General features: G+C 37.3%; 1 protein-coding gene and 1 pseudogene across 1 annotated transcript in view; one reads left to right on the forward strand and one right to left on the reverse strand.

Moving 5' to 3' along the window:
* The window catches only part of LOC150105506 (uncharacterized), a 226,707-nt gene that overhangs the window by 44,387 nt on the left and 154,731 nt on the right, over positions 1-27,589 (forward strand). The gene's annotated exons all lie outside the window — the stretch shown is intronic.
* LOC150105507 (U6 spliceosomal RNA) lies at positions 14,654-14,720 on the reverse strand (annotated as a pseudogene).

Genomic DNA, 27,589 nt, shown 5'->3' on the forward strand with positions numbered 1-27,589 from the left:
TTTAGAGACTCACTAATCAAATTTGGGTATAGAAAAAAAATTACGCACTAATCCGGGGGGGGGGGTGCATTAATCAAGGGATTGCTGTATTGTCATATCCAGCCTATTCAAATCATTCTGCAAGTACTGCATATCAGCAGCATTCCTGATTACCCTACCTTACCCTTATAACAATAAATTATTGTCACAAGGGTGGTGCAAAGACTGATGTATCCAACAATCAACCTATTAGTATGTCGGGAGTGGTGGTGAAAATTTTGGAAAAATTGGCTTGCATTCAGAAATAGTATGACAGTGAATCTCTACTTTGGAATGAACAGCAAGGGTTTACTAAGGGAAGGTCATGTTTTAGCAACTTGCTCACATTCTATAACAACGTTACCATTGATCTAGACAAGGGGAATGGATATACCATGATACTTTTGGATTTTTCTAAGGCTTTTGTCAGAATACAGCATGGTAGACTGTTGCATAAATTGGAGAATATGGGTTTGGATTATAGAATATTAGTGTGGATAAGAGGATAGCTGACTGACAGATATCAAAAAGTGGTATATGGGGAATGTGAGTCTGCAAGATTTAAGGTAGTGTATACAAGAATCAATGCTTGGTTCACTGTTATTCAATCTATACATTAATGATATTGGGAAGGATTTAACAAGTGACATACAGCTATTTGCTGATGATGCAAAGATAGGTAGGGTAATCAGGAATGCTGCTGATATGCAGTACTTGTAGAGTGATTTGAATAGGCTGGAATTGTGGGCATGGGAAAATGGATGTCAGTTCAATGTCAGTAAATGTAAAGTTATGCACTTTGGCATGATTAGATATCCAATGTAGTATTATATTGGTGCGATTATGCTCAAAGAAACTGATGAGGCTAGCACTCCCATACATCTCTCTCATTCCCTCTCTCCTACTGTTTCCATTTTCTCCACTTCTAGCACTTCCATATCCCTCTCTCTCATTCCGTCTCTCCTACTGTTTCCATCCTCTCGTCTTCTAGCATTCCCATACCTCTCTCTCTCTCTCATTCCATCTCTCCTACCATTTCCATTCTCTCCTCTGGTGCACCAAGATTTTCAGGAAGTAAATCCAAACTCATAGATTCGTAGTTCTTGATCTTAGAGTTTTGCTTACTGGCAGTTGAACAACAAGAGATTTGTATCCCCTTAATTATTATTAAGGATGCCAGAAAAATAGCCGTTTGACTTTCAATTAAAGTATCTGAAGTATTTCAAATATCTTTTGTCAATATCCTTCAGGAGCCTTAAAGTTCTACTGATTCTTTCAAACACGTATCCTTTTGTCTGCCTTTCAGTATATGATATTCTCAACAACCTTCCGTAACACCACATCTCAAAAGCATCTATCCTTTCCCTATCAGACTTCTTTAGGGTTCCAAGTCTCACATGCATACATCACTGTTGGAAAAACAACCGCATCCAAAATCCTCAACTTTGTTCCCACGGAGACAAGTCCACTCTTCCGGATTTTAGATAAGTCTGTGAGTATTGTTTTAGCCATTCCTAATCTTCTTCTGATGTCTTCCGAACACCAATTCTTCACATTAATAATGGATCCCAGGTACTCGAACTTGCTGACTTCCTCAATTCTTTCTCCATTAGGGTACAATTGTTTCTCAGGAGCTTCCCCTACCTGTATTTCCTTTGAGAACCATAATCTTTGTCTTGCTAGGATTGAGCTGAAATCCTCTGTTCTTACTGATCTCATTAACTTTGTCAAGAATTTGTCATAGTTCTTCCATGTCATTACAAGAAGTACTGTATCATCAGCATATTTCAGATTACTGACCAATCTGCCACCTATCCTAATTCCAGTGTTAAGATCATCCAGTGCTACATGCATGATGTCCTGAGCATAGATATTACACAGGTGAGGAGAGACAGTGGGCATTGAAGCCAAGCAGTTAATCTAACATCTGTTCTTACCATGGCTTCTTGCTCACTGTACAAGTTAGCTATCAACCTGATAATGTGTTGAGGAAAACCCATTATTTTCACTACCTCCCAGTTTCACAAACTGAATACAGTCAAAAGTTTTGGAACAATCTATGAAACACATTACCATTGGAAGTCTATATTCTTTAGTTCTTGCAATCTTTCATATCTTCCTTCTTATGCATTGGTATGAAAACTGACTTCTTCCAGTCTCTAGGCCATGATTCTGTATTCCATATCTTTGTAATCAATTGATTAAACTCTTATCCTGCCCATACCCTGTGGCCTTAATTAACTCTGCCGGGATTGCATCTGTACCCGGTTCCTTACTGTTGTTAAGCTGTTTAATGGCTCTTTCAACCCACACCTAAGAGGAGGAGGTTCCAAATTGAAATTTTTCTGGTGGGAGGGTGCCTCTGATTTTTCCTTATCCTCTCTGCTGTACAGTTTCTCACAGTACTCCTTCCATGTAAGGGTAGTAATTCTTTTTTTGTAAAGGAAAGTAAATATGTATGTATGTATTATTTGCAGAAATGCACAAAACACATATTCATGCTACAAACAATGCTGTCTTTGTGAGCATTCAAAGCTGATGGTATGAGATACACTATGCACATGAAACACACACATGCACAGATGATTGCAGATCATCTGTAGAGCTCATGCAACCAACTCCATATCACATTAACAGGCTTCTTCTTTAGCTTAGTGTGATGAGTATAAGAGATTTAATTATATATATATATATATATATATATATATATAAGAACCTGTGTAGCTCAGTGGATGTGGCGTTTGCATACCACAGCACTTGGCCACATGAAGGAAGACTTGGTTTCGAGTCTAGTCGGCGACTAGAGGAAATTTTTCTAAGCCTTTTTTCGACCGGTTCCCGAGTTAGTCGATCTCTGGCACAGGCAAATGGATTTTTCCTCCCGGAAACTCTGGCTTTTCGTCCCGTAAACTCAAGAAAATCGACCATAGAACCCACATTATTTCAGACATTAAATATATTGTGTTAGGGTTAGGGACTACGAGATGGTGGCACATTCGAGCCATCTCTCTTCACTGTGTACCGCTTAATTAGTGATAGCCTTGGGCCATCTATCTCTGATTGGTACCAGTGGAGATTGAACTTCCCATTCAGTCTCCAAAAGTTAGATGGGCTAAATGGCCTCGCCTACTCCTGTATACGGGAATAAAATGGCATTAGCTGATTTTTATATATATATATATATATAAAAACACTTCTGTTTATAATATGTTAGCATACATATACATAATACACACTCCTTTCTGCCATTTTTTTGTTTTTTAAAAAAAATCAAAATAATGAAATTTCTGTTTACAAATCTCTTAGCAGTACATTCAGAAAGAGATCATAGACCTACCCTGTAGGTCTTGGGTTGCCCATGGCTAATCTTGATGTAATGATGTAGTGCCTTCAAAGACCAAAAAACAAAATCTGACAGTACTGGGGTGATGAGAAATAGACTAATCTAGAAAAAATCTGTAGACAGCAAGCTTGCATTTATTTATTTATTTGTATGGAGTGTCCTCACTTTTTCTCCCACGTCCCTATTGGGGCGAGTTGAGCCCCCTCATGGGGGGGTTACGTATTTATGGCTATAGATCCGTGTGTGTTCATGGGGCCGGTTTCCCTGCTAGCAAGCTTGCATTAATGTAAACTTAATCATATGGTACTATTTTAATTTTTTTGTATATCTCTTTGGTGGGTTCTTATCATAAATTTGATTATTTACTTTTCAATATAACATAAAAATAAATTAAAGAGATACTGACAGATGCATGAACTTAAGAGAGAACCGACTGACTGTTCAAATATTCCTTGATGTAAATATGTTCTGATCTGTTCAAATCATGCATCAATTTATTTTCAAATTGCAACATATACAAAAGGACAAATATTATTATTAAGAGAGAAAAACACTTCTCTCCGGGAACTCAGTTGCATCAATTTATTTTCAAATTGCTACAGATACATAAGGGCAAATATTATTATTATTATTATTAAGAGAGACTCCAGGATATTATTATTAAGAGAGACTCCTCCCTCGATGAGATCTCTGACTCCAGGGAGTCAGAGACTCATTGAGGGAGGTCACATACTACTACTACTACTACTACACGCACGCACGCACGCGCACACACGCATGCACGCACGCACGCACACCAGCTATCATGCTTATTTTTGAATTCATTCACACTGCTTGCACTCACAACATCCAATGGCAATCCATTCCAATCACACTCCACCCTATGAGAGAAAAATCTAGCCCTCACCCTCTTCTTGGAAGCATTCATTCTCAGCTTCCAAGGATGACCCTTTCAGAAGTTTGTAATTCTCAATCATATCACCCATCTTTCTCCTGTTTGCTAGTGTCTGCAGTCTACAAATTCTCAATCTGTCTTCATGATCAGTATTCCATAATTTTGATATCATTTTTAACACTCTCCTTTGTACTCTCTCCAATATATCAGAATCACAATGGAAACCAGGAGACCAGACCTACACACAATAGTCCAAGTGAGGGGGGCTTATCAAGGCCTTGTAAAGAGGCAAAATGGCATCCTTATCTTTACATGTGAATGTTCGTTTCAGCATTGCAATTATCTTTTGAGTTATATTAGCAATCTTTGCTACTTGGCCCCTGAACTTCAACTTCCTATCTATGGAAGAGAATGGAACAGTAGGAGAGAGAGAGGTATGGGAATGCTAGAAGAGAGAATAGCAGTAGAAGAAAGGGAATGAGAGAGACCTATAGGAATGAAAGAAGAGGAGAGAATGGAAACAATAGGAGAGAGGGAATGGTAAGAGGTATAATGTTTCATAAATTGAAAGCCAAACGGCTATTTTTCGGACATCCTTAATAAAAATTAAGGGGATACATATCCCTTGTTGTTCAACTGCCATTAAGCAAAACTCTAAGATCGAGAACTACGAATCTATGAGTTTCATATATACCGAAAAACTATCGGCGAATCCAAGTGTAAATGACCACTTGGTAGTACAACACCAAGACAACTCGAAGTAAAGGTGGAGCAAGTTCCCTCACTATCCTTGATATTTTCTCATAATGTAAAACACAGCACCTAGGGGATGTAATACTGTAATTAAATTATGAGGAGAGGTCACTACCCTGACCGGTTTCAACCTGTTTTGAGATCTCATCAGTGAGTAGGTAGACCTGGAAGATAACAAGGTTTAAGTGAAAAGAACTTATATACCTTTACTATACGAATGCCATCTTACAGGTCTACCTACTCACTGATGAGACCTCAAAAAAGGTTGAAACCAGTCAGGGTAGTGACCTCTCCTCATAATGTAATTACAGTATTACATCCCCTAGGGGCTGTGTTTTTACATTATGATAAAATATCAAGGAGAGTGAGGGAGCTTGCTCCACCTTTGCTTCGAGTTGCCTTGGTGTTGTACTACCAAGTGGTCATTTACACTTGGATTCGCCGATAGTTTTTCAGTATATATGAAACTCATAGATTCGTAGTTCTTGATCTTAGAGTTTTGCTTACTGGCAGTTGAACAACAAGGGATTTGTATCCCCTTAATTATTAGAGAGACTCAATGATCCGTGGTGTTCAAGATAGGATGCGTGAGGAGTGTTTGACAGGAGGAACAATAGAAAGGGTGGCTATGGCAATTAAGAGAGGTGAAAGGGTGGATGAGTTGATTGTGATGGTAGGAACAAATGACTTGAGTGGTAATGTAAGTCGGGCAGCGAGAGATATGAGATTTTTGCTTGAGGCTGTACGGAAGAAGACAGAGAGAGGAAAAATAGTGTGCGTGTTGCCTAGGTATGATAATGACGAGCTGAGCAGAAGAGCAATAATATTGAATGACATAATAGCTAGAATGTGTGACAAGAGAGGACTGGTATATGTGGATGCTTGGAGCATTTGAGGAAAGAGAGGAATTGTATGCGAGAGACCGCTTACATTTGAATGAGGAAGGACATAGGCATCTGGAGAGATTGCTGTTCTGAACGAGTCAGTGTGTCCCAGGGAGGATGATAACAGGGGTGGCCTCTTGTGGGAATGGATACTTGGGAGAAGGGAGACAACATCAGGTAACACTGAGCCCAGTGGAGTCTAGAGGGGATAATGCTGGGTATAGAAACAATGGCATTTATATGCTTTATACTAATGCCAGGAGTATCTGGAATAAGGGAGAGGAATTGGTGGCGCAGATAGCATCAGCCTGGCCAAATATTTTTGGGATCACTGAGACGTGGTTGACAGAAGAGGATATAATAACAGAAATAGAAGTCGCTGGGTACAGCATTTTTTGGCAGGATAGGAGGGGAAAGCGTGGTGGTGGGGTACTGCTTATGATAAGTAATGACCTATGTCCTCTAAGAGTGGAGGCTTTGGAAGGCAGTGAGGCAAATGATTTTGAGAGCATATGGTGTGAGGTAGAGGTGGGCAAGACAGGATATTTAGTGGGGGTGTTGCTACAGACCCAGGAGCACAGAGGATGGGGACCAGGAGATGTTTAGACAGCTAAGTTTGGCAAGTGCAAGAAGAATGATTGTTATGGGAGATTTTAACTACAGTAGTATAGATTGGGGAAAGAAAGATGCATGTAGCAATAAGGGAATGGAATTTCTAGAATTCTTAAGTGACAAATGTCTTAGGCAACATGTAACAGAGGGAACAAGAGGTTCAAGAGTTTTGGATTTGGTTATAGCATCAGAAGAGTTGATAATAACTGAGATGACATCTCTCCTACCAGTTGGAGAGAGTGACCATATGGTTTTGACTTGGAAAATGAATAGACATGCAGGAGTATCAGAGAGACAGGAACTTGTGTGGAATTATAAAGCAGGTGATTATAATAGTCTTAGACGTCAACTTTGGGAAGTTTCATGGAGGGAGGAATTTGAAGGCCAGGATATCATTAGTGCGTGGGAAATTGTGAAAGAATATTTGTTAGCATAGTCATGCAAAGATACTTACAATAGGAAATGAAGTACTTAAAATAACCTTTTAAATTTCTGTTTTTTAATTTATATTTTCTTATTGTTAATATGTTAATACTTGAATCTTGGACTTTTTTTTTTTATTATTTTTTAAAAATTTTTATAAGCAAAAAAGAAGCTTCGCCAGACTTATACTTTGCTACACTGAAACAAGGAGTCCTGAATGTGCTTGATAATAATAATAATAAGTTGTGTACCCTAAAATTAATAAAATCTACCCATTATACACCTTGGTACCAAATTCTCATTGAATTTGATTTGGCATGTGATTCAGTCATTAATAGTCAAGTTGTGATAGCAGAAGTCCACAATTCCTATATTTGTGAAAAGAAATTTTGCAGTCTGCACTTCCTATTGTTCATAAAATCAGAAATATCTTGGTTGACAGAAAGAAGGATGCTGTTTTTTTTTTAAGATATTTTCTCAGTGATAAATTTTTTTTAAATCACTGATTTAAAAAAAATACAGTTCAATCATGTGTGGTGTTATGCATTATATATTGAAACGTCAAATAATTACAAAAATAAAAGTAAAAACAAGCTCATGGAAATAAGAGTAAAACAAACTCAGACACATAAAATAATAATGAAAAATCAGTGATTTACAATAGAGAAAACAATATGCACACTGGTAATTGAGTTTAAAATAGTGCACTAAAAATTACCCTACTTTTAATAGTAATTTTGAATTGAACTGAAAAAAAAAATGGAACACATTGCATTTGATTTGATTAACATCAATTAATGACTTTTTTTTGTTGCTGAGTCTTAATGGATAAGTCTGAAACTGAAGGTAGGTACTTTGTGCACTTCAAGCCCAAGCAAGCAGCACTAACTTCATTAGTGTCAGTTGGGTTCTTTTGTTCTTTTTAATGTTATTTAACACTAAGAATAAGGTCTCGCAAGAGGGAAAAATTGTGAGTAACGCTATTGCTAGATTTTTAAGGATGCTAAAAGTTTCTGGTATTCATTTTCAAGTATTCAAAATTTCTTGTTCATAGTGGCACTCTACATTCTGTAGGCGATTTCTTTCCAGATCCTCAAGTTGTGACCTCAGGGCAACAAACACTGCAGTCCAGATGCTGGCCTGGAACTCTGTTAACTGCAGCTCTAATCCTTCAATTTGTAGCCATTGGAAATCATTTAATTCCATAGTAGTGTATACTACTACATCTGGATACTTAATTATTTTAGTTGTCTGTTCAAACTTCTAAAGAGATTAAATCTTCTGCCAAACTGATCATTTATTGAGTTTAAAATGTGCTGAGCTTATCTCCTCGAAATGTCTTTTAGTTGAGAAAAATACTTGTTTTAGTTTCCATATCTCGTGTGAACATTTGAATTTAGTTTCAAAGGCTTTTATGTATCCAAACATAATGTCAATACTTTTGCCAAAACCTTGTAACTTTAAGTTCAATTCATTCATATGAACCGAGAGGTCTGTGAAAAACATCAGTGTGCTGACTCACGTACAATTACCAAGCTGAGGAAACTGTTCCAAATTTTTATTTGGAACAGTTTCTCAACATATAACATAATTTTTTCATAGCACTTCATAAATCTTTCCAAGACTTTTCCTTGGCTCAACCACCTCACGTTGTTGTTGTGCATCAGCAGTCTGCTATAAGTTGATTCAACTTCCTGTAATAGTGCAGAAAATTCTCACTTGTGAAGGGGGTCGAGTAACTATTCACTATTTTTGTTTCAACTGTCATTACATCATGTAGTTCAGTGAATTCTGTCTTGGCACACAAAACCTCCTGATAGATATGAAACGGCACAACTGGATGTCCAATAGTTTCCATAAACAGTTTTATGAATCAAACATTTTTTCCCACCATATTGGATGTCCCATCTGTCATCACAGACACAACTTTAGACATATCAATGCTTATGTCACAGAGCATTTTTACAACAATGTTGCATATTTTGTTCCCTGATGTACTTATTGGCACTTTTCTAGCTTTACCAACTCTTCTCTCATTGTCTGTCCATTGGAAAATCTAGCAATGGCAGGCCAACTGAGCAATGAGGTGACATCAGTAGTTACATCAAGACAAATTGAAAAATATTTACAATTATTTAAGTCTCCTTGTAATTGATGTTGTAAGTCAGAGATCATTGTTATTACTCTGTCTTTAATGGTATTTTTGCTTACTGATAAATCTGATATTTCCCCACAGGCTCCTGTCTTGGGAGTATGTGGTTAGTGGCCACGGGGTCCCAAGCTGAGCCTGACGTTGCTCCCACTTACTTGTGTCAGGTTCCTTCTATATTCTTTCCTGTATGGCCTCATTTGGCTGACTCTTGCTTACTTCGATCCCGAGGGTGTCTCTCCTTTTCCCAACTTCTACTCTAGCTGGTAGAGGGCAGCAGCAGCTCTACTAGTACTTGCTGGAGCGCTGCGGTGGAGAAGGCAACAGGAAACCACTCCATTAATATCCCTAGAAAATTTTGGTAGCAATGAATAGAACTTATAAGGGGGGGGGGGAAGCCAGCCCGGCAAACCAAGGTAATGTTTCTTGGCACAGAGAGGAAAAGAAGGTGCACATTAGAATGGATACAAGATCAGGAAATAAGGACGCTTCAAGGGCTGACATTCCTTCCGATCAAACCTCTGAAAGTGACTTAAAACAAGCTATAAACAAACTGAAAATGAAAGATCATCAGAGAATCAAAATTGCAACATGGAATGTGAGAACAATGAACAGATGTGGAAAATTAGAAAATCTCAAACAAGAAATGGACAAAGGAAAAATTGATATCATAGGGCTCTCTGAAGTCAGATGGGAAGGAATAGGTGATTTTTATAGTGATGAAGTAAGAGTAATTTACTCAAGTGGAGATAAAAAAGAAAAAGGAGTTTCACTTGTTTTTAATAAAAGAACAGCAAAGAGCATCATTAGCATAATCTATCTGAATGACAGAATTATGGTGGTAAAATTGAAGACTGAACCAGTGGATATAACAATAATGCAGGTATATATATGCTAACAAGGACCATTCAGATGAGGAAATAGAGGAAATGTACAAACAATTACAAGAACATTATGCATATTATTTCTGGGAAAACTCCCATGTTACTCCTCTTTATAAACTATTATGATTACAGCTATTTTGCCTGCTTCAGTTTAGGAGTACCCCTGTTTAAATGTCATTGGCTATTTACTCATGGATTCTTAGGGCATTATGAGTGTAGATGTACTAAAAAGTATATGTAGCCTAAGGAATAGAAAATTGCACATACCTTTTTCTGGGTGTTGTGGCTTTTCCTCAGTCTGCGATGTCGAAAACTGCAGAGTGTGTGTGTGGGGGGGGGGTAGGCAGTTTGGTAGAATAAGTTAGAAAAACCCGGGTTTTTTTCGTAACATATGGAAACATATACTTTTATATAGGGTGGGGAAAAAGTGAAAGGGTTAATTTTTTTTTTAAAATAGGGAGGGGGAAGGGGAAAGGTGGTTGACGGGGTGTGGACCGTTTCGACTATTCGTGGTCGTCATCTGAACACATTGGGAAAGTGGAAGCTATGTCAGGTCGGGTGAGTGCTTCTGCTTTAGAGGTGTTTGTGTTGTCTCCTATTGGTCGGGGTTGTGACCTCAATTTTATGTTGTGAAGCTTCCAAACCTCGGAGATTATGTAGGGCCTGTGTACGTTGATAGAGTTCGCGTCACACTTTATAGCTATTGTTTCCGATATTCTGAGCATTGTTTCGTTGTCTTGTCTGTCTATTATGATGGCCTTGTCTATCTGCGGGGTGTGTTTTTGTTCAAGGGCGTGAGCAGCTATTTCCGTTTTTCCTGTGTTTTGTATACGATTTTTCTTTTTGATGTTGCGTTTTTTAGTGTTTAAATGTTCTGGAATAGGGATGTTACAGTCACGGAAGTGTTCTTGTAGTCTTGCCCATAAAGACCTGATGGTGGAACCTGTGTAGGTGATGTCACAGTCTTTTTGGCAGGGAAATTTATAGACTACATTGTGCTGTTCAAATATTTCTTTTTGTGTGTGAGGTTTGGTGGATTTTAGGAGGTTTGCCAGTTTTTGGCTAGTGGTGAATACCAGTTTGTAGTCAGTATGTTTGAAGATGTATTTATAGGCTTTGTATGTGTTTTGGGTGTATGGTAGTTTGATAATTTTTTGTGTAGGGAAGTTCGTTTTGGTACTTGGGTTGTTTTGGCGGTTTTTTGCCGTCTTGTTTGCGTAGTTAATCAGTTGTGTAGGATAGTCGCGATTTAAGAAGATCTGTGTTAGTTTTTTTATTTCAGCGTTTAGGCTATTTTGATTGGTTGAAAATTTGTAAGCATTTATGAATTGTGATAAGATGATGGATTTTTTAACAGAATACGGATGGTATGAGTGAAAATGGAGGTAGTTTCCGATGTGTGAGGGTTTGTGGTATATTTTCGTGGCTATTTTGTTGTGTGTTCTGGTTAATGTCAAGTTTAAGAAGTTGATGGATTTGTTCTGTTCGGTTTCTGTGGTGAATTTTAATCTGTTGCTGTAGCTGTTTAGGGATGTTTTTAAGGTGGTGATGTGTGTGGGATTACCAATGCACAGAATATCGTCTACGTATCTGCCATAAAAGGTGATGCCCGGGGGAAGGGTGGAGTAGAAGTGATTCTATATGTGCCAGGAATAATTCCGCTAGTTGTCCACTGATGTTTTGGCCCATGGGGAGTCCGAAGATTTGTATGTACATGTTGTTGTTGAACTTGAAGAAGTTTGCCGAGATTACTAGTTTTATTAAGTTAATAATGTCAATGGGCGTTAGTTTAGTACGAGAGTGCAGGGTGTGGTCTTCTGTGAGTAGTGTGTGTACGATGTCTAAAGTTCTGGGGACGTCCACGTTAGTGTATAAAGAGGCCGCATCCAAGGATGTGAGGATGTCTTCTTGGGATAGGGTTAGGTTTTTTTATTTTTTTGAAAAGGTCGTCCATGTTTTTTATCATGAAGTTGGATGTTGTGGTTAAAGGTTTGAGGAGTTTCGCTACGAATTTTGATAAAGGGGCTGTGGTGGTATTTTTGTAGGAGACTATTGGTCTCATCGGGTACCCGTCTTTGTGGGTTTTTATTTGTCCGAACATACAAGGGGTGCGGGGAATTGTGTTTTTCAGTGTGGTTTTGTCATATAGCTATAAAGTGTGACGCGAACTCTATCAACGTACACAGGCCCTACATAATCTCCGAGGTTTGGAAGCTTCACAACATAAAATTGAGGTCACAACCCCGACCAATAGGAGACAACACAAACACCTCTAAAGCAGAAGCACTCACCCGACCTGACATAGCTTCCACTTTCCCAATGTGTTCAGATGACGACCACGAATAGTCGAAACGGTCCACACCCCGCCAACCACCTTTCCCCTTCCCCCTCCCTATTTTAAAAAAAAAAATTAACCCTTTCACTTTTTCCCCACCCTATATAAAAGTATGTTTCCATATGTTACGAAAAAAACCCGGGTTTTTCTAACTTATTCTACCAAACTGCCTACCCCCCCCCCCCCACACACACTCTGTAGTTTTCGACATCGCAGACTGAGGAAAAGCCACAACACCCAGAAAAAGGTATGTGCAATTTTCTATTCCTTAGGCTACATATACTTTTTAGTACATCTACACTCATAATGCCCTAAGAATCCATGAGTAAATAGCCAATGACATTTAAACAGGGGTACTCCTAAACTGAAGCAGGCAAAATAGCTGTAATCATAATAATTACAAGAACTAATTAAGGAAGAAAAAAGAAAAGACTATATGATTATTATTATTATTACGGGTATCTCCATGGAGTCAGTAGACTCATTGCAGGAGACTCAAACTATCAAAACAATATCTATCATATCTGTTCTTGAATTCATTTACAGATGAAGAACTCACAACTGAGTCAGGCAATGCATTCCACTCATTCACCATCCTCCACATTGAACTGACATCCATCTCCTTTTGCCCATTTTACCAGCTTATTTAAATCATCCTGCACTCTGCTCCTCCATACACCACCTTCTGGTATCTCTCCCTGAGCCATTCTCCTATCCATATCAACATATGGATAGGAGAATGGAAGGAAGTTAAGAACCTAACCTATCCATCCCCATCTGCTCCAGTTTGCACAATAGTATTCCATGGGGTATCCTATCAAAAGCCTTAGCAAAATCCAGAAGTACTACTGTGTAGCCATTTCCTTTGTGCAACTCAGATGTCATTCTATTATAAAAAGCTAATAAATTGCTAAGGCAGGATCGACCTAACAAAACGATGTTGGTCTCTATAGAGTATCATATCCTGATCCACCCATTCTTGAATTTTGTCTTTAATCAACTTTTCCAATACTTTTTACCCCCCCCCCCCCCCAAGATGGTGACTGGTCTGTAATTAACTATCGCAGTTTTAGAGCTGCCTTTATGCAAAGAAACTACTTTGCCTTTCGTCCACTCCCTACAGATCATACCAGAGTTCAAACTTAAATTAAATAACCAAGTAAGAGGCGTTGACAATTCCTTTGCACATTTATGCAACACCCGAGATTTCCATGTAAACCTACAGCAGTGCTTGCATTTAAATTTTGCAATATACTAAGTACCTCTGATTTGTTAACTTCAATTCTCACCTTAGTTATTGCTACAGGTACAGAGATATCCTCACTTAGGTGATAGACTTTTGAAAAGTGATCACTCAGTAACTCTACTGTTACATCTGAATTGGTCACCTCGATACCATTATCAGCACCCACTAAGGTTATCCTTCCGAAGTCATTCTTCCTTTTACTTGCCACATAGCAGAAGAACTCTTTGGAATTACCCTTGATCTCCTTGGCTAAGGTCTTCTCATAATCTGATTTAGCTTTTCTTACTATGCTGGTAACCTTCCTAGCTTGAGCTTTGTACTGTTCATGGGTGTACTGAATGCCTTTCTCCTTGTAAATGCTCCATAACATTTTCTTTTTTTGCAGATCAAGCTTGATACTACTACTCATCCATCTAACGCCTACCTTGTTTGTCTTCCTGACCATAGGGACACAATCTGATATTGCCTTCCTCAGATACCCACTGATTTTATCCCATGCACTGCTAACATCTTTCCCCTGCAATATGTTCTGCCTTGGGACTGCTGCAAGCTCACTCCAGAGCTTGTTATGATTGCCTAACCTGTAGTTCCATATATACTCCTCCTTAAGAGAGAAATCCACAAATTTTGCAACGCCCCCCCCCCCCCAAGTCAATACCACATGATCGCTCTCACCAATTGGAGGTAACGAGGACACGTTACTTATGCATATATCCTCTGAACCAATGACGAGGTCCAACACTCTCACACCACATGTCCCTTCAGTTATGTGCTGTTTCAAGTAATTACCTCGTAGAAGATGTATGATTTCCATTTCCTTTTTGCCACGTGATATTTCCTCCTTCCAATTGATGTCACCATAATTAAAATCCCCCATAATAATTACTAACCCTGCACTTATTGCGCTAATTTGCTGATGCATGAATTCAATATCACCCCCTATACCCCCCCCCCTGGCCTATAGCAGCAACCAACTGTATATTTGTTTGCGTTAGTCACTATTTCACACCAGAAAATTTTCATTCCACAGCCGATAGGATTCGAACCTGTGCGGGTAGACCCCCAATGGATTTCTAGTCCGTTGCCTTAACCACTTGGCCATGACTGTTGCTAAAATGTGGAATGCTTCACAGTTTTACGTGTCATCCTTGCGCAGGGGCCATGCTAATTTTCTATGGGAGATTGGAATGGAGTTGTAGGAGAAGAAGAGGATGAGAGTGTAGTAGGAAGATGCAGACTAGGTAATAGAAATGAGAGAGAGGAAAGGTTAGTGGCATTCTGTAAAGAAAATAAGCTAATAATTATGAATACTTGGTTTAAAAAATCTAAGAGAGGACTATATACATGGACAAACCAGGAGATATGGAAAGGTATCAAATTGATTACATTATAGTAAAGCAAAGATACAAGAATAGTGTTAAAAATGCATGCACATATCCTGGAGCTGATATTTATTCTGACCACAACCTACTATTCATAGAAATAAATGTGAAACTAAAGAAAATAAAAGAAGCTATGAAAAGGAAAAAATGGAACTTAGAGAAATTAAAAAATATCAAGGAATTTGGAAATAGATTGGAGAAAGAATTAGAGGACACAAGTTTTGTCAAAACTGAAGATTCAGAAATGGGAACAAGTTAAAGAGAAAATAAAGAAGATTGCAGAAGAAGAAATTGGATATGTAAGAGCTAAAAGAATAAAAAAAACCTTGGATAACTAATGAGATGATTTCTCTAATGGAAGAAAGAAGAAAATGGAAAAAAATAAAGACACCCCAGAAGGGAAAATACAATATAGAACCCTGAATGACAAATTGAGAATGGAAGCAGAAAGATGTAGAGAAGATTGGCTTAAAAAACAATGTGAAGAAATGGGAAATTATGAGAGAGTGGGAAGGTATGATCTTTTATATGAAAAAGCAAGAAGCATGAATCACAAGACAAATGGAATTCGAGCTAGAGGCATAGAAAATAAGAATGAAGAAATCATAACTGAAGAAGATAAAATCCTAATGAGATGGAAGGAATACATTGAAGATCTATATGACAAGGAAAATAGACCAAATGAGTTGCCATTAGAAGATATAAAGAAGGTAAATGAAGATGATCTAGCCCAGAGATTTTGAAGACAGAAGTAGAAATGGCCATTAAAGAAGTAAAATGTGGAAAAGACAGCAGGAATAGATGAAATACCTGCCAAATTCCTGAATCAACTTCAGAAGAAAGGAACTGAAGAAATAACCAAAATAATAAATTTAATTTATAACAAAGGAGAACTAAAAAGATTTTATGACTTTAATATTTATGCTTATACCAAAGAAAAGTAATGCAGTGAACTGCAAGGATTTTAGAACAATAAGCCTCATTATCCATATATCAAAAATACTTATGAGAATCTTAACACAAAGAATTGCATCTAAAGTGGAAGAATTTCTTGGAGAAGATCAGTTTGGTTTCAGGAAGGGTAAGGGAACAAGCGATGCGATTGGACTGTTAAGAATAGTAAGTGAAAGAAGTCTGGAAGTGAATAAAGAAGTTAATATCTGTTATATAGATTTTGAAAAAGCTTTTGACTTTGTAAAATGGGATAAGATGGTGGAAGTAATGGAAAAGATTGGTATAGATTGGAAAGACAGAAGGCTAATTATTTCACTATATATGGGACAAACTGCGATGGTGAGAGACATATATGGTACAACAGAACCAGGTATCATTGGATGAGGAGTAAGAAAGGCTGTTCTATGTCACCAATTTTGTTTAACATGTATTCCGAAGCAGTGTTAAAAGAAGCACTGGAGAATTCAGAAGAAGGAATAAAGATTGGAGGTAGACAGATATTTGCAATAAGATATGCAGATGACAAGATGTTACTATCAGATACTGATACATAACTACAACATCTGTTGAACAGATTACTGGAATCCTGTATCAATTATGGAATGAAAATTAACATCAGAAAAACAAAGGTAATGAAAATAGCAACCAAAGAGGCAAATATGGATACCAGAATAAGTGGGGAAAAATTGAATCAAGTAAAGACATTTAAATCATTTAAATATCTAGGAAGTGTTATTAGCAGTGATGGAAGATGTAAAAGTGACATAAAAGCAAGAATAGTAATAGGAAGAGATGCCTTTAATAGAAAATGGAATTTATTCAGAAGTAAAATGGATAGAAATCTAAAGAAAAGACTAATGAAATGTTATGTGTGGAGTGTTGTCCTCTATGCAGCTGAAACTTGGACAGTGAAGAAAGAAGAAATTAAGATTTTGGAAAGCTTTGAGATGTAGATTTGGAGAAGGATGGAAAAAATCAAATGGACAGATAAAATAACTATTTAGGTCTTAAAAAGAGTAGAAGAAGAAAGAAATCTGTTAAAGAAGATAAAAAGAAGCAAGGGAAACTGGATTGGACATATTCTGAGAGGGAATGGAATCATCAGAGATGCCATCGAAGGAAAAATAGACTGAAAAAGACCCAGAGGAAGAGTAAGGAAAACAATGCTAGATGACAAACTGAATGGAGACAGGTACACGACCTTGAAAGAGAAGGCTCAGAACAGAGGAGAGTGGAAGGAAAGTTTCTGCTACTAAAAGAAGAACCTGCTGAATTGCAGAATACTCAAGAAGAAATCTGATATACACTTAATAATAAGCATTTTATTTTGCATATCTTGAAACAAAAAAGTCCACATTTCAGAAGGGTTTCTTTAAAATTCTCTTTCACTGAGGGCCTTTCCATGCTGAGCTATGGAGTGAGCAATGCTGAAACTTTTATTATTATTATTATTATTATTATTATTAGAGACCTCCATGGAGTCAGGGACTCATCAAGGAAGGCCACATACTACATGCACCAGCTATCATACTTATTCTTGAATTCATTCACACTGAAGTCTTGCACACAAAACTTCCAATGTCAATTCATTCTTAGTTTCCAAGGGTGCCCTCATGCAAAGTAGAGATTCTCTGGCAACCCATTTCTGAATGCGGGCCCTAACCAATTTTTCCAAAATCTTCACCACCACCACTCCTGAGATGCTGATTGGTCGATAGTTGGATACATCGGTCTTTCCACTACCCCTGTGCAATGGGATTACCACACATTCTTTCCTGTTCAGAGACTCAAATAATTATATAGCCTGTCAAAGGAATAGCCAGTTCAGCTAAACACTCTTTTAGCACCCATGGTGATATTTGAACATTGATTAGCTAGCTGTGAAAACTTGCTGATGTTAAATTTGTAGGGCCTCTTAAGAATTTAAGGAAGTTATTTGATTGACACTTTTTGCAGTGTAGCTGCTGAGAAATGTATTCCTTCCTTTCTTCCTCACGTTTTTTTCCAAAAGCCACCCATGAGAAAGTATTTTACCTTGGGTATAAGAAATGTTAAAGATACCAAGCAATTTTAAACCTGGTTTTACTCCATTTCCCAAGTAAGCAAACAGACAAACAAGTCAAGTTTGCACCTGCAAGTGTTGCAAGTCTATGTGATCCTACAGGTAGTGCAAGACCAAGGCAACTCATGGTAAAGGTGGTATAAGCTCTGATCATCTCCTCTTGAGATTTTTATTTAATAAGGTTAAAACACCTTATGGTAACTTGTTCTGGTAAAATACTCTGTATTACTAAAATCTTGGTATTTCTAGCCTGGCTCCCACTGATGAGACCTCAATTAAGGTCGAAACCGGTCTGGGTAGTGGCCCCCCTTGCCTTTAATACAAAACATCATACATCTACTCTAGGAGATGTGTTTTGGCATTAAGGGTAAATATTAAGATTAGTGATCGGAGCTTATACCACCTTTACCACGAGTTGCCTTGGTCTTGCACTACCTGTAGGATCACATAGACTTGCAACACTTGCAGGTGCAAACTTGACTTGTTTGTCTGTTTGCTTACTTGGGAAATGGAGTAAAACCAGGTTTAAAATTGCTTGGTATCTTTAACATAGCCACCGATGATTTGCTTCAAAATGTCTCTTTACATTCCACGTTCTGCTTACTACTGTTTCATGGCACAATAGGCACAATGATTTTTCATTTCTGCCAATAATGACATACTTCTCAGTCCATGCATCTTGAAAGCTTTGACCACTTCTTTCATCACTCAATCAGGATTTTTTAATTTGAGGTTCCTCCATAACAGGGCCAGAATATTAAAGAAATTAAAACTTTGTATTATAAATTATGAATTTCACAAGAAATAAGAAATATTAATTTAAATAATAATTAAATAATATCATATAATAATATTTGATTATTATTTATTTTATTAACCAATTGCTTATTGATAACTTTTCTTACCTCTGCAGCAGTGTTGTTGAACTGGCACAAATAATTTAACGTATTTCTTGTTCACATAAATGCGAAAGCTGAACTGAACTCAAACAAGGAGAATAGTTGTTGTCAGGTGTTGGAGAATGCTGGCATGTCAACCAAAATGTTGTGGCATGTCATTGTTGACATGTGTGTGTGTGTCAGATCAGATTTCCCATCACTGATGTATACTGTACTCATTAGAGAAGAGTGTAGTTTTATGTTTGAAATCAGATTTCCCATTGAACAATTACTTTTGATCTGTTCAATGGATGATTTGAAATGCCTAGTTTTTTGTTATTAGGATAATGGGAATCTCTTCAGTTCTTTTATCACATTATGCTGGATATCAGCGATGTTAGAAAATTTTTATCCTTTTAGTGCAGTCTTTAATTTTGTAAACAGCCAGAAATCAGGGAGCTAAGTTGGGTGAATAAGCAGGATGACCTAATTCGGTAATATATATATATATATATATATATATATATATATATACACACATACACACGCAAGATGTGACAATTTAATTCCCTGAATGCACCTCTGTAAAAAAACCTAAGTTCAGAACTAAACATTAGTGGCTACTGTCACCTTCAAAGTAATCCCCTTGTGCATTTATACACTGGTTTAGATGGTGTTCCCATTTTTGGAAACAGGTCTGGAGCACTTTTTCTGGAATTCTCTTCAGTTCTTTTATCACATTATGCTGGATATCAGCGATGTTAGAAAATTTTTATCCTTTTAGTGCAGTCTTTAATTTTGTAAACAGCCAGAAATCAGGGAGCTAAGTTGGGTGAATAAGCAGGATGACCTAATTCGGTAATCTATTCTTTGGCCAGAAACTCTCTCACGATGAGCGCACTATGGCTTGACGCATCGTCATGATGATGATCCATTTGTCAGGCCACAATTCAGATCTTTTTCTCCGAACAGAATCTCACAATCTTTTCAGCACCTCTAAATAGCATTGTTGGCTGACCGTTTGTCACTGTTCAATGAATTCATACTGAATTCATAATGAATTCCCCTCGTGATTGAAGAAACACACCAGCATGGTCTTGAACTGCGAACGTGACATGCATGCTTTTTTTGGATGTAGTGAACTCGGGGGGGGGTCCACTACATGCTCTGGTATTTTGTTTCGGGATCGTACTGGAAGCACCAGGTTTCATCACCTGTAATTACTCTTGGAAATACGTGCTTGTTTGCAGAAAGATCAGTCACAACTTGAAGCCGCCACTGCTTCTGTTCATCCATCAAGATCCGAGGCACAAACTTTACAGAAATCTTTCGCATACCCAATTCTTCAGTTAAAATTACCCTGACTGGTTCTCGATTCATTTGCAGTTCATCAGCCATTAATTGCATGCTTAATTGTTTGTCAGACCATACCACATCTCTCATTTTGCCCACATTTGCATCTGTCGTTTTTGTTTTTGGCTGCCCATTTCTGGGGTTGTTGTTCACATCTTCTTGCCCACCTTTGAATCTCTTATGCAACTCAAAGACACTTGACTTTTTTTCTGAGCATCCACACCATATGCCACTTTCAACAGCTCCAATGTTTCAGTAGCAGTTTTGCTGATTTTCACACAAAATTTAATGTTAACATGCTGCCCCAAATTTCAATCACTTATTTTTATGCCAAAGTTGACATGCAGATCTCTATTGTTTTTGCAATAGCCAAGTAGAAAATGGCTCTATTGGCTTGAGGTTTATGCATGCATTAGTTAAAACATGTACAAAGATGGTTACTCATGTTACTCCAACCAAATCTCCACATGGGCAACACATTGTGGCTGTTCTGGGAATTAAATTGTCACACCTCGTATGTACACGCATATCAGTGGTATCGCATGTCCATTTCGGTTTGGTGTGCTGTCTCTGCAACTTGCACTACAAAATTCACGTCAATTTGACCGTATGATTGTATTTTTATGGATGTATGATAGTTTTAAAAGTGCATAGTGCTCATCTTGGTCCAATACATTTAATTGTAAGATAATTTTGAATATCGGTTGATTGTAACCAGATCTGTGTAGAGTGGAGGACAATGTGCTTGCATATCAGAAAACAATCTATTAGGCAAATGCTATATTTGGTTGATATATTTGAATTACTCAAAGATGTAAATATAATAGTAAATTTGGAAGAGGAGAATGAGGCATGCCTCCTTTGACTACAATCATACAATCTGCAAAAGCTGTAGCAGAAAATGAGACATTCATTAAATTATAAATGCTGTTTCCCATTGCATTGCAGGCAAAAAAGTTCTAAATTATTATAGCAGTCTCTATTGGTGTCCTAAACACTTTCAGAAACTCAATAAACAAAAACATCAACTCATGACAAATGACAACATTCAATTGTGGATTGGTTGACACAATAACCAATCACGGCCACTAATTTCTGGGTGCTATTGTCTCAGCACTCACCCTGCCTCGAGTGCACAGTGCTCATCTTGGTCCAATACATTTAATTGTAGGATAATTTTGAATATCAATTGATTGAAACCAGATCTGTGTAGAGTGGAGAACAATGTGCTTGCATATCAGAAAACAATCTATTAGGCAAAATGCTATATTTGGTTGATATATTTGAATTACTCAAAGGTGTAAATATAATATTAAATTTGGAAGAGGAGAATGAGGCTTCCATCCTTTGACTACAATCATACAAATCTGCAAAAGCTTTAGCAGAAAATGAGACATTCAGTAAATCATAAATGCTGTTTCCCATTGCATATGCAGGCAAAAAAGTTCTAAATTATTTATAGAGTCTATATCGGTGTCTTTCAGAAACTATATTCTATATCAGTACTTTCAGAAACTCAATAAACAAAAACATCAACTCATGACAAATGACAACATTCAATTGTGGATTGGTTGACACAATAACCAATCACGGCCACTAATTTCTGGGTGCTATTGTCTCAGCACTCACCCTGCCTCGAGTGCACAGTGCTCATCTTGGTCCAATACATTTAATTGTAGGATAATTTTGAATATCAATTGATTGAAACCAGATCTGTGTAGAGTGGAGAACAATGTGCTTGCATATCAGAAAACAATCTATTAGGCAAAATGCTATATTTGGTTGATATATTTGAATTACTCAAAGGTGTAAATATAATATTAAATTTGGAAGAGGAGAATGAGGCTTCCATCCTTTGACTACAATCATACAAATCTGCAAAAGCTTTAGCAGAAAATGAGACATTCAGTAAATCATAAATGCTGTTTCCCATTGCATATGCAGGCAAAAAAGTTCTAAATTATTTATAGAGTCTATATCGGTGTCCTAAACAATTTCAGAAACTCAGAAAACAGAAACAGCAACTCCATTCAATTGTGACTTGGTTGACACAATAACAATCATGGCCACTAATTTCTGGGTGCTATTGTCTCAGCACGCACCCTGCCTTGCCTTCTGGGTTTAAAATCACTGGAATGCTAAACAGGGATCAAAGGTGTCTGTATTTGTGACCACACTTGGGCGGTCACAAATTAATGCAAATGTGGTGCAAAGTTTATGTATCGAATAGTGTTCTCTTAATTAAGCATTATTATATTGTGTTTAATTTTAGGAATCACATGAAGCCAGAAAACAGTTAGAGGAGTCTTTAACAGGAATAAATGCAAAAGTATAACATCAGTGATATTGCTATTTCGTGGATGTGTACTGCACACCCTGAATATTTCCCCTGTTATATATATATATATATATATATATCTCACTAAATATAGTTTTTTTGTAAACTAAAATGCATTGCCATCAAATAAGTCAATTAAGAAGTTAACAAATGGTAAAGAGTTCATGGTTTCTTCTTGAAAGTATTTGTGTGCTTCTGAGTTTTATAGCTGGTGATTTTTTCTCAACGTGTAGGTGCGCCTAAACATAGAGTTTCAATATGCCTAATCATCCCTCACTTTGGACTTTATTTCCAGAGTACGACTAAAAGATGGGATGCTTAAGGGTCAAAGCTGTATAACTGAGAGGAGACCTCCACATAGCCTTTAAAGGAATGCGGAGAACCGACTAGGGCTTCTGACCTAATGTCCAATCCTCACCTTCTCGTGGTGCACCCTGTTGGGTATCTACTTGGATACTGAACGAACGAGGATGGGCTGGCAATTTGGGATTTAGCCGACCAAATTGTATTCTTATTGGTTAAACCAAAATAAAAAAATGATGGTACAACATGTCAAAATTTCATGCTGGCTAGGGCGTCGTCTGGTTAAACAAGGCCCCCGTTGTTTTCACCAGGGAACCAGGGTGAACAGCGAAAAGTCAGCTACTGGAACAAATCTGAAAACAAACCCCAACTCAACATCACCAGAGTTAAAGATCGGTACTATCAACTTAAGAAGCCTGAATGGCAAAGAAATGGAGCTAGCTGAGGAATTAGATAAGTACCAGATCGACATAATAGGGATGACTGAAACAAAAAAGACAAAAACTGGTGAGATCTTTCTGAGCAATAAATACAAAATGTTATTATATTCAGACAATCATGGAAAAGAAGTAGTCATAGTATTCAACACAAAATACGAGGCTAATCTTCTTGAATGGCAGTCAGTCTCAAGTAGAGTAATATGGGCAAATATGAGAATGGGGAGGAACTGGACAATGAGAGTTATTTGTGCCTATGGTCCCACAGAAGGTTCTACTAAGGTAGAAGTGGAGGAATTTTTTGAGGCATTAGAAAAAGCAACTGACACAATGAAAAATGAAAAGTTGGTCCTTGTTGGGGATCTAAATAGCAGAGTAGGAAATGATTGTGAGACATACAAAAATATTTTGGGAAAATTTGGAGAAAAGAGCAAAGCTAATAATAATGACAAATATCTGTTGGATTTCTGCTCAGGACATGGACTGGTTATTACTAACACCATGTTCCACCATAAAAATGTGCACAAATTCACATGGAGAGAAGAGGCTAGGAATAAGAAAAGTCTCATTGACTATGTTATTGTTGATAGTGATATTTTCTCCCTGATGCAGGACACCAGAGTGTACAGAGGATTTGAAATTGGAAGCGATCACTATTTAGTCTTGAGCAGGATAAAATTGAATTTCATATTAAAAAGAAAAACATGTAAGAAAGTTTTGAAGCGAATAAAAGTTGAGCAGCTCTCAGATGTGAACTGTAGAGTAAAATACACAAAGATTATTGAGGAAAAAATGAAAGAGTTCGAGAACAGGAATCAAACCTTGGAGATTCAGTGGCAAACTCTGAAGAAAACCCTGATTGATTCTGCCAGAGAGGCATGTGGTGAGGTTGTCTGTAAGGATAAAAAAATCAGAACTCCCTGGTGGACACAGGAAGTTAAAGAGGCAGTGAAGGAAAAGAAGAAAGCATATCAAAAGTTCCTGTCAAATAAGTCAGCTTGTGCTCTTAGAGAATATAGAGACAAATGCAAGAATGCTAAACGCTGTGTAAAACTAGCTAAACAAAAGTCATGGAGGACTTTGGCAAGAATATAGAAAATAAATATCAAGAAGGTGGCAAAATATTCTGGAGGTTGTTGAAGAAGCTTAGGAATGGAGGAAAGAGTGCTGTAAAAGGAGTTAGAGATGATAAAGGTGACATGAAAATGGGAGAAAAAGATATCCTTGAAGTATGGAGTAATTACTTTGAAAAACTGCTAAATGAAACAAGCAGTGATGACGGCACAGTGGTAAAAAACACTGACCAGGCATACAGTCAGGAATACATATCCATACTTGAAGTAGAAAAAGCCATCAAAGGCTTGAAATGTGGAAAGGCAGCAGGAGTAGATGATATTTGGCCAGAAATGCTGAAGTATGGTGGTATAAGAGTCTTACAGTGGCTGCACTGCATAGTTCAGAAAGCCTGGATAGAGAGACGAATTCCCGATGATTGGAGTAGAGCTCTCATAGTACCCATATATAAAAAGGGAAATAAAACTGAATGTGAGAATTACAGAGGTATTTCCCTATGAGTGTTCCTGGCAAATTCTATGTAAGTATACTTGAGAAACGGTTGAGAAGAATTGTGGAAGAAAAGCTTGGTGAAGAACAAGCTGGATTCAGGCCAAATAGAGGCTGTCAGGATCAGATCTTCACTTTATGACAAATAGTGGAGAAAGCATGGGAATATAACAAAGATCTGTATTTAAGTTTTGTCGATTTGGAAAAGGCATATGACAAGGTGCTAAGAGAGAAGCTATTCAATATGCTGCAGTTATATGGTGTCAATGGGGCATTATATCAAGCAATACTTAGTCTTTATTTGAGTTGTAAGTCAGCAGTTAGAATTGAAGGAAGTACAGGAAGATGGTTTAATGTTAAATCTGGTGTGAGACAAGGATGTACATTATCCCCTGTTATTCATTATCTATATGGATCACATTATGAAGGAAAGTGGTATTAAACATGATATCAAAATTGGAGATGTTAATGTCAGCTCTCTGCTTTATGTGGACGATGTTATACTTCTAAATAAATCCACTACAAGTCTGCAAGATCCTCTGATTAAATCGAATAACAGTTGTAATAGATATGGTATGAAGGTCAGCAATAAATAGACAAAGACAATGAAAATAGGCAGAATCATTGAAAATGTCAACTGTGTTGTGAATGGAGAACCTGTGGAACAAGTAAAACATTTCAGCTATTTAGGCATGATTTTTACTGAAGATGGTAAATTAAATATAGAAATAGACAACAGAATCAGCAAAGCTGGTATGGTGGGAAGTCAATTGAATAAATTCATATGGAATAAGAGAGAAATTAGTCGGAACACTTAATTAGCTGTATACAAGACAGTGTTCAAACCAGTTTTAACTTATGGATCTGAGAGCTGGGTCAGAAGTAAAACACTTGACCAAAGACTAGAGACCGCAGATATGAGAGTCCTGAGAAAGATTAGAGGCGTGAACAGATGGCATCAATGGCAATATCATATTAAAAACGAGGATATTAGGAAAGAACTTGGCATTGTTAGCATCCATGAATGCGTTAGCAGAACTAATCTCAGATGGTATGGTCACTTAAACAGAATGGGCAAGGAAAGATTAGCAAAACAAGTGTTCTCTGCCAAGTTGGCAGGAAAACGATCCAAAAGAAGACCAAGATATAGGTGGATTGATACGGTACAAAGTGCCTTAGACGATAGAAATATAAGATCTGGTAATGTTGGAGTCTTGACAAGTAACAGACTGATTTGGAGGAAAATTGTAGATATAAAATTAATAATGATGTAATGTTTTTCATGTAGTACTATCATGTCCTGTACACCCCCTTGAGGGTACATAGCAGGAATTTGATGATGATGGTGAGTAAAAGATTTTTGACTCAGAAAATGAAATTGTGTGAAGTCTGATGTGCTGTCATTGGCCAACAACATACCAGTTGAAGGAATTTTTTTAATGTGTGTGTGTGTGTGTGTCAGTCCATTAGATGCCGCAAAATGTGGCATACTGGTAATGTATATTAGTATTAGGTAAGAAAGACAAACTAGTACAGTTCCTCCAACAGAGTATGCAGCCTCCCATTGATGTATCCTAAACTTCAAAACATTTAGCTGAAGTAAACTGATACCTATATCATTTGCAGCCTCCTTGATATTGCCCCTATACACAACTCTCTGATACCTCTCAGATAGCTAATCCTGAATCCAGTTTACTAAAATGACATCTAAACCTATGTGCTGCCACTTAAATATCAGCTTATGTGGTACCTTGTCCAAATACCTTTGTAAAATATAAAAAAAAATGATAGAATATGCCTTTCCCTCATCAACCACTCTCTTCACTTTATTATAAAAGGCAATCATATTATTAAAGCAAGAGCATCCCCCTTAACAAATCCATGTTGTTTCTCACAGATAACATTACCCATATCTGCACAATACTGTATATAGTCCCTCACTGATTTCTCTAAGATCTTAACTACTGATAAAACACAAACTGGTCTATAATTTGACACTTCCAGTCTGCTACCACCCTTATGCAATGGCACTATCTTACCCTCTTTTCACTCCTTTGGTACCTATCCCTTGGCCAGACTTTCCTTTGAAAAGCCAGGTCAGCAGGGCTGTCAGTTCAGCACATTCTCTTGAAACTCGTGGTGAAATTCCATCCATTCTCATTGCTGAATTGACATCCAGAGTACTCGGTATTTGAAACACACTCTCCTCATGCACTTCTAAACTTCGAACTTGCCCTATCCCTCTAGTATTAAAATCTACTTCTCCAGGAATAATAATACCTCCAGACTCCACACTGACTCATTTAGAGAACAGCAATCTCTCCAGATGCCCACATCCTTCCTCATTCAAATGCAAGTGGTCTCTTGCACATACACTGTTCAAAACAATTAGTGGATATTTTAGTTTGCTTGTAAATTATAAAGTTATAAAAATAATTTGCAAATGTAACACATTTATTTTAAAATATTCTTAATACAACAGTGTAGAACATGCAATTGCATACAAAATTATGCTAAGACCTGTCGAAATGATCACTTCAAGAGCTTGAAATTGCTCTCACAGAAGAGTGGGGAAATATCCCACAAGAACTGCAATCAAGATGTACCGTTTTTGTCTATTCTTGTTGTTATTCTTATCAAAATTATTTCACACTAAAATGTATAATTTGTTAAATATGTAATAAATATTGATTATTTAAACAATATCTCATCAATTACACCCTATCCATAAGTAAGAAATATTTATTCATGTATAAAGTACCCAAGAGTTATAATTA

This window comes from Typopeltis vanoorti, chromosome 6 (genome assembly GCF_054136105.1).
Source record: "Typopeltis vanoorti isolate ZY-2024b chromosome 6, IOZ_Tvanoo_1.0, whole genome shotgun sequence".
In the NCBI taxonomy this organism is placed as follows: domain Eukaryota; kingdom Metazoa; phylum Arthropoda; class Arachnida; order Uropygi; family Thelyphonidae; genus Typopeltis; species Typopeltis vanoorti.